Source organism: Rutilus rutilus, assembly GCF_951802725.1.
Source record: "Rutilus rutilus genome assembly, chromosome: 7".
In the NCBI taxonomy this organism is placed as follows: Eukaryota; Metazoa; Chordata; class Actinopteri; order Cypriniformes; family Leuciscidae; genus Rutilus; species Rutilus rutilus.
In genome coordinates this window covers 15,234,611-15,242,520 of record NC_140221.1, presented here as the reverse complement: position 1 = coordinate 15,242,520, position 7,910 = coordinate 15,234,611, and the positions used below count along the sequence as shown (strand labels likewise).

Here is a 7,910-nt window from a genome sequence, read left to right as displayed (position 1 = left end):
CTGAATTGTTTCTTAATCTTTGTGATATAAATTATTTTCATTAGACATTGCTTGTATCATTATATTATTCAAACATCCAAGTATGATGCAGATTTTTAAAATGCTCTCAGAGTTTTAAAGGGTTAGTTCACCCAAAAATGAAAATTCTGTAAGTAATTACTCACCCTCATGTTGTTCCAACCCCGTAAGACCTTTGTTCATCTTCGGAACACAAATTATGATATTTTTGATGAAATCTGAGAGCTGGCTCACTCCTCCATAGACTTCTAGGTGACCGAAACTCGCTGGCCCAGAAAAGTTATTAAAGAGATCGTTAATATAGTCCAAGTGACTACAGTGGCTCAATCTTAAGTATATCAAGCGACGAGAATACTTTTTGTGCGCAAAAAACAACAAAAATAACGACTTTATTCCACTATTCATTTCCTTCTATCTGGGCCTCGAGTTGGTTCACGTAGTATTTTTGTGCAGCGCGTCTGTGTTACACGTCACCACGTAGGCTCACTATTGGCCGACGCTGGTCATGTGTGTGATGCGTGTGACGTACAAGTAAGTATGTAAGTATTCTCGTCGCTTGATATACATAAGATTGAGCCACTGTAGTCACTTGGACTATATTAACGATCTCTTTAATACATTTTCTGGGCCAGCAAGTTTCGGTCACCTAGAAGTCTATGGAGGAGTGAGCCAGCGCTCAGATTTCATCAAAAATATCTTAATTTGTGTTCCGAAGATGAACGAAGGTCTTACGGGGTTGGAACAACATGAGGGTGAGTAATTACTGACAGAATTTTCATTTTGGGGTGAACTAACCCTTTAATTAACTTTTTTCACATTTTATTCAACATAATTTGATATTTTTAAAGGGCTATGTTACCACAAAATGATTCATTATTTACTCACTTTAACATCAATTTTAAAACTTTCTTTTAACTTTGTTTTGTTTTGTTTTGGGGCAACACAAAAGAAGATATTTTGAAAAAAAAAGGGAAAAAAAAGAAAGAATTGTTTTTGTCCATGATATTAAAATTCAGTTGTGTTCAATGTTGTAGACACCCTCGTGTTGTCATTCCAAGACTTTTTGTTTTTTTTCTGTGGACCACAAAAGTTGATATTATGAAGAAGCTATATATTTCAAGATTAGAGACTGCTGATTCCTCTACATATAAGTTCTTATTGAGTTTACATTTCCTGTTCTTAGTAGTAAAAAGGCTAAATACTACAACAATATTTAAAAAGACCTTTGTCTCCATTATGCTGTTCTTCAGGGGAACAGATAGCATCTCTGTATGTTCAGACTTTTGCTTGTTGGAAATAACAAGAAGTGATATATGGTTATATTTAAGAATGACTAACAGGCCTCTGAAATATTTATAAGGTCCTTCCACACTGATTGCTCATTCTCAGTATCTAATTGCAAATCTAAATTAGTCACCAAAACCATTCCGTTAACTCAACACGTACACGCGGTTCCAAAAGCTGTGTGACTTGAGTCATAGGCTGTCATGTTTGCTGCCAAGAAGAGGAGGATGGTGTTCCAGATCTGACTGTGGGGACCATCTGCCTCTCTCTAATCCAGTATCCAAACAAGAACCTCACTCTGGTTCCTTTCCTTACCCACAGTGCACTACTGCTGAGGACATGAAGGCACTGGCAACTTACTAAAGAGCAGATTAATGCAACTTGTCCCAGTGGATGAAGTGTTGGTCAGGTTGAGAGCTTGACTTTTTGAGTTTTGCTTATTGCATTAGTTGGCTTGTAAACCTTGTACTGTTGTTTTAAGGTGGATGTGAATGATTTTGACATTGCTAAATGTAAAGAACCAGAATAACAAGTTTTGGGAGCACATCAAAGACATAAGCTGCATCCAAATATGCATACTTCTATAATATGTACTTCTATACCGAGTAGTATGTCCGAATTCATGAAACGTAGGCGAAAAGTACCCGGATGATCTCCTACCGGCGAGATTCTTAAGTGCGCAATCCATGGAAACTTTACTATCCCATGAGGCCACGGTAGAGGATTTATGAATGGTACACTGTAACAAATTGCTGTAGATTCTACAGCAAAATTCTACAGAAATGTATTGTTTTATCATTTTACAAGTTATTACTGTAATTCGCAATGCATTATGGGTCAAAAAGAGTATTACAGTTGTTAACAGTATATTTCACTGTCAGCTGTAAATTGATTTACAGGTAAGAGGTGTTTTCACTGTAGTTCATACGGTTTTACAACAATTTACTGTGATGTGGCATTATGGGATTGCGCGGGCTGAATACAGGTTTGAAAACTGGTGGACTGGAGCAGGGCAAGAAGAGTTGAAGATAAAAGGCACTATTTACTCAATTTTTGGTAAGTTAACTTAAATTTACGTCCATAAATATTACAATCGAATGTATTACTTAATGCTGTTTAAGCGATTCATATTTTAAACAGAATTCATAATATAGGCCTAGGCATGTCAGATGCAATTAATTTTATCGACTTGTTAACAACTGCGTGTTATCAGGACATTTAGTGGGATGTAAAAGTGTTTGATTCCAATACTTTTCCCCCCCGAAACGTTACGTTTATTTAGTAAAGGAATGTGTCTTTAATTTTAAATTTCTTGTTTCAGGCGAGGCATAGAATCGCGACGGGGCGCGCCATAACAGTGGTGAGACGAAGCTGAACGGTTACAAGGTAAAACCATCGTAAATGTTATGGACGAATGCTGCATTTTGTTACCGTTTTATTTTCATTTGCTCTCGAGAGAGTATTTTTAGAGCATTAAGCATTTGCAGTTTGGCAGACAAGACAAATCCACTGAAGTGTTGGTGAGACAAAACTATACGCATGTGCTTTAGCTTTCAGTTTAGCCTTAGCTTTAACTTTAGCTTTCAATAAAGACAGGAATGTGTCTTTAATTTAAAATTTCTTGTTTCAGGCGAGGCATAGAATCGCGACGGGGAGGTAGAATCACGACGCCTAACAGTGGTGAGACGAAGCTGAACTGTTAGGTAAAACCATCGTAAATGTTATGTATGGACGAATGCTGCAGTTTGTTACAGTTTTATTCGCCTTTGCTCTCGAGAGAGTATTTTTTTAGAGCATTTGCAGTTTGGAAGACAAGACATAATTACTTAAGTGCTGTTGAGACAAAACCAGTGTTTAACAAATCCCTGCGTCATAACTAAATTCAAAATGACTGGCAAAAGATTTGAAAGTTCATTTTATTTTCTGTTCAAAGTTCCCATAGTTATCGTTTTATTAATATAACTTGAACCTAAATCTAAATGAGAAATGTATCGCTGTAAATTGTGTCAACATGAGAGCAATACCATTGTAGGTTTTACTAAGCATATGAAAGGTCACAGTAATGTTCCACACTGCTGTTTTACCTGTGGTGTACCTGACAGTTCCTGTGCATTTACAAAATTTGCAGCTTTTAAGTCTCATCTATAGAGACCATACATGTTATCAGAAGTCTCGTAAAGGTGCCAGCTTTGACCAAATAGACACAACACTGATTTGCCATATTGGATATTGTCATTTCACATGTACAACTCTGAATGACTTAATTAGGCATTTATTGATGAGGGCAGGAAATAAAATGCCCCTTTAAGAGTTGTGAGAGGACATTTAGTGTAAAATCCACATTTGCATCTCATATCTCAAGAACACACAAAAACAGTCCACATGAGCTTCTAAATGAAGCAGTTTTTGCAAACCCGCTACAACGTGTGTCAGCCCTGTACATCTCAAGATTCTCATACTGCATTTAATTACATTGTCATTTAAAAAAAAATCCTTTTCTTTTTTTTTTTCTTTTAGATGTCAGCAACAGCAGCTGATGTGGAAAAAAGTTCTACACTTCCAGACTCTCCATAACTGATTGTCTTAGGTAATGTATGTTCCAAAATCTTTAAATTACTTATACATTTTGCCTGTTGTATTTTAGCATTTTATAAAGTGTTTCTTATATTAATTATTTTTAGGTGAAATTCTCACTGCAACCCAGTGGATGCTGAGTATTGAGGGTCAAGTGGTTATGAATCCACACCCCCATTTTATGGCTGGATTTGCTGCTTTGTTTGCAACTTACTACAACTTTAATCTGGTGTACCAGCACGAGGCATCCTGCACACTTGAATTTGTTCAAAGGTAACAGTTTACTTAAAGATAAATGTGTATATGTTACAGGATTAGTTCACCCAAAAATTTAATTTCTGTCATTAATTAACTAGTGACTGTTCATTTTCGGAACACAAATGAAGATATTTTTGATGAAATCCGAGAGTTTTCTGAACCACACATAGGCAGCAAAATCATTGCAACTTTCAAGGTCCAGAAAGGCAGTTAAGACATTGTTAAAATAGACCATGTGACTACAGTGGATCAACCTTAATTTTATGAAGCCACGATAATACTTTTTGTGCGCAAAAAAACCCCCAAAATAACGACTTTATTCAACAATCTCTTCTCTTCTGTGTCAGTCTCTGACGCTGTTAATGTAGTAAACACAGTGCAGCGCTTCCAGGTTTTTAGTTAGAACAAAAAGTATTCTCATCACTTCATAACATTAAGGTTGATCCACTGGAGTTACATGGACTATTTTAATGATGTTTTTCTACCTTTCTGGGCCTTGAAAGTTGTTATGACGTTGTGGTCTATGTGTGGTTCAGAAACCTCTCTGATTTCATCAAAAACATCTTAATGTGTGTTCCTGAAAATGAATGAAGGTCAGTAGTTAATTAATGACAGATTAATGAGTAATTAATTACAGAAATGTAATTTTGGGGTGAACTAACCCTTTATAATACATTAGTAGTGCAGCGAATGCTTATTGTAAAGTGGTATATTTTCATTAGTCTGCACATGATCCTAAAGCTTCTGCTTGTGTTTTTCTGACTGATTTTTGTGCAGATGTTTTGTTGGAATCAACCCATCCACTGGTACCAAGACAGTCAAAAAAAGTGGAAAGACCTCAGAGAAGAGGAACAACACAGTCAATCCTCATGTGTCTACTCTTCTCAGAAGGCTAACGGACTTTGAGTGGTTAAGCATGTACTGTAAGTTGTCAAATGTATATAAACAAAAAAACTACAGGAGGAGATGTTTTAAATGTTTTAGAGGGAATGTTGTCAATCACCAGTATTTGTGTTGTTTATCACAAACATTTATACAAAAAATAAAAAAGGAGAAATGTGAGTTTTAACAGGAGATGTAAGTTAACCATAATGCCATTCTGTTGACTGAGCTTAAAGGGTTAGTTCACCCAAAAATGGAAATTCCGTCATCATTTACTCACCCCCATGTTGTTCCAAACCTGTATGAGATTCTTTCTTCTGCTGAACTCAAAAGAAGATATTTTGAAGAATGTTGGTAATCAAACAGTTGATGGTAGCCATTTACTTTCAATTGTCTGGTTACCAAAATTCTTTCAAATATCATCTTTTGTGTTCAACAGAAGAAAGAAACTCATACAGGTTTGGAACAAATTGAGGGTGAGTAAACAGAATGATGACAGAATTTTCATCTTTGGATGAACTGTCCCTTTAAAGGGATACTTAACCGCCTTTTTACTGCGCCGAGTCGAAGTGCTTCCAACTTCAAGTGCTATTCCGCCATACATTATAGTTATCCTTTTTACCCGCTTAGAAAACGTTTTATTTTGTGTCACCATACTTGGTCGTGTAACTACTCGTGTAACTGTATTTAAATAGGGAAAATGTGGAGGTGTTTGGTCGCTTCTTCTCATCTCTTCTTCATCTCTGTTTGGTCCCTAATGAATGAACTGGTCTAAGCTAAGTGCTATCAAAGTGTCGTCGCACGCCAGAGCGATTGAGTGCACGCACTGAGACGAGAGAGGTATGTATCAACTCGTCTTAGTTAAGGGAATAACATAGTTTAATATGAAAAAACGGTGAAGTATCCCTTTAACTTTTATTGAACCCAGAATCTTGCTTTTAAGTCTTACAAGTTCTTTGTAGTTATTTTGTGACTGATTTTGAAAAGATTTTCTGTACTTGAAAAAGTAAAATTGTTGTTACCAGTCTTGCAGTAATTTGCTTATTATTTTAATAAACATTTTTCTACAACAGCTTTGACTTTGTGTTTTGATTTTTTAAATGTTTATTTTAATGCATTTACATCAATATAATGGCAAATAATAGAATATAGTTTACTGTTAAAATGATTCTTTTCAGCTTTTTAAATGTTAAACTATTCCAGCATCTTCTTGAATTTTGGGGGTATTTACAGGATTTTATTGGCAACTTTATTGCCAGGTAAATACTGTACTTTAGTGAAATTACAAAAAATTGCTGTAAAGTAAAATACAAGTTTAATTCAATGTTACTGTAAAAAATACTACAAATTACTGTATTTCATATACAACAATTAACTGTAAATTGCTTTACAGTTTTATACTGTAATCAATTTTACAGCAATTACCAACATTTTTACAGGACTTTATTGGCAACTTTTTTGCCAGTAAATTCCTGTAAATTCTACAGGAAATTTTTTACAGTGTATGTCCAAATTGCATTCATACCATATGCATTCATACTATACAGAACATAGTTTTTTAATGGTCGCGAAGTAAATTTCAGACCAAATGTGGTACCTACTATACAGGTGCTGGCCATAAAATTAGAATATCATCAAAAAGTTGATTTATTTCAAGAATTCAACTTAACAGGTGAAACTAATATATTATATAGACTCATTACATGCAAAGTGAGATATTTCAAGCCTTTATTTGTTATAATTTTGATGATTATGGCTTACAGCTTATGAAACCCACGAAATCAAAATCCCAGAAAATTTGAATATTACATGAAATCACACAGTAATTACACAGTGATACCATGGTCATTGAACCAGGTTTTGGTTCTTTTGGCAGTGTGGGCAGGTGCAAATCCTGCTGGAAAATGAAGTCAGCATCTCCATAAAGCTTGTCTGCTGAAGGAAGCATGAAGTGCTCTGAAAATGTCCTGGTAGACGGCTGCATTGAGTGGACAGCACAGTGGACCAACACCAGCCGATGACATGGCTCCCCAAACCAACACAGACTGTGGAAACTTCACACTGGAACTTCAAGCATCTTGGATTGTGTTCCTCCAGACTCTGGGACATTGGTTTCCAAATGAGATGCAAAATTTGCTCTCATCAGAAAAGAGGACTTTGGTCCACTGTGCTTTATTAAATCCAGAGTCAACGCAGCCGTCTACCAGGACATTTTCAGAGCACTTCGTGCTTCCTTCATTTTCCAGCGGGATTTGCACCTGCCCACACTGCCAAAAGAACCAAAACCTGGTTCAATGACCATGGTATCACTGTGTAATTACTGTGTGATTTCATGTAATATTCAAATTTTCTGGGATTTTGATTTCGTGGGTTTCATAAGCTGTAAGCCATAATCATCAAAATTATAACAAATAAAGGCTTGAAATATCTCACTTTGCATGTAATGAGTCTATATAATATATTAGTTTCACCTGTTAAGTTGAATTCTTGAAATAAATCAACTTTTTGATGATATTCTAATTGTATGACCAGCACCTGTATAGTATACTATTTTGGATGCAGAAGTAGACACTGAATCTTTTTTTATTTTGAGGGGTTTTTTATTTTCAGTTAGCTAAAATATGACCAAAGTATAAGATGTATGGAATCTTATTTTTGCCTCAGGGTAAAACAAAAAAAGGTCATCATGGGTTACGAAGTCACAAGTGTGAATTATAAGTCACAAATGTGAGATATAAAGTCATATTGTGAGGTATAACTTCACATCTCTTACTCTGGGCCTGAAAAGGGCTTCCATTAAGATGTGATAGTTTAGTGAAACTAGTTTTTATTTCGAAGCCATGGGACCAATGTTCAAATCTTTAGCAAACCAACGATAATACTCTTTGATATTT

The 7,910-nt window shown here is 35.5% G+C and overlaps 1 long non-coding RNA gene across 1 annotated transcript; it reads left to right on the top strand.

The window, feature by feature from the left end:
- The first annotated feature begins 2,226 nt into the window (after positions 1-2,226).
- Positions 2,227-6,084, top strand: LOC311293692. The gene is made up of 6 exons (XR_014627956.1): positions 2,227-2,358; positions 2,624-2,688; positions 2,933-3,005; positions 3,820-3,889; positions 3,984-4,149; positions 4,912-6,084. It is a non-coding gene; the product is annotated as an uncharacterized lncRNA (long non-coding RNA).
- Positions 6,085-7,910: the final 1,826 nt, after the last annotated feature.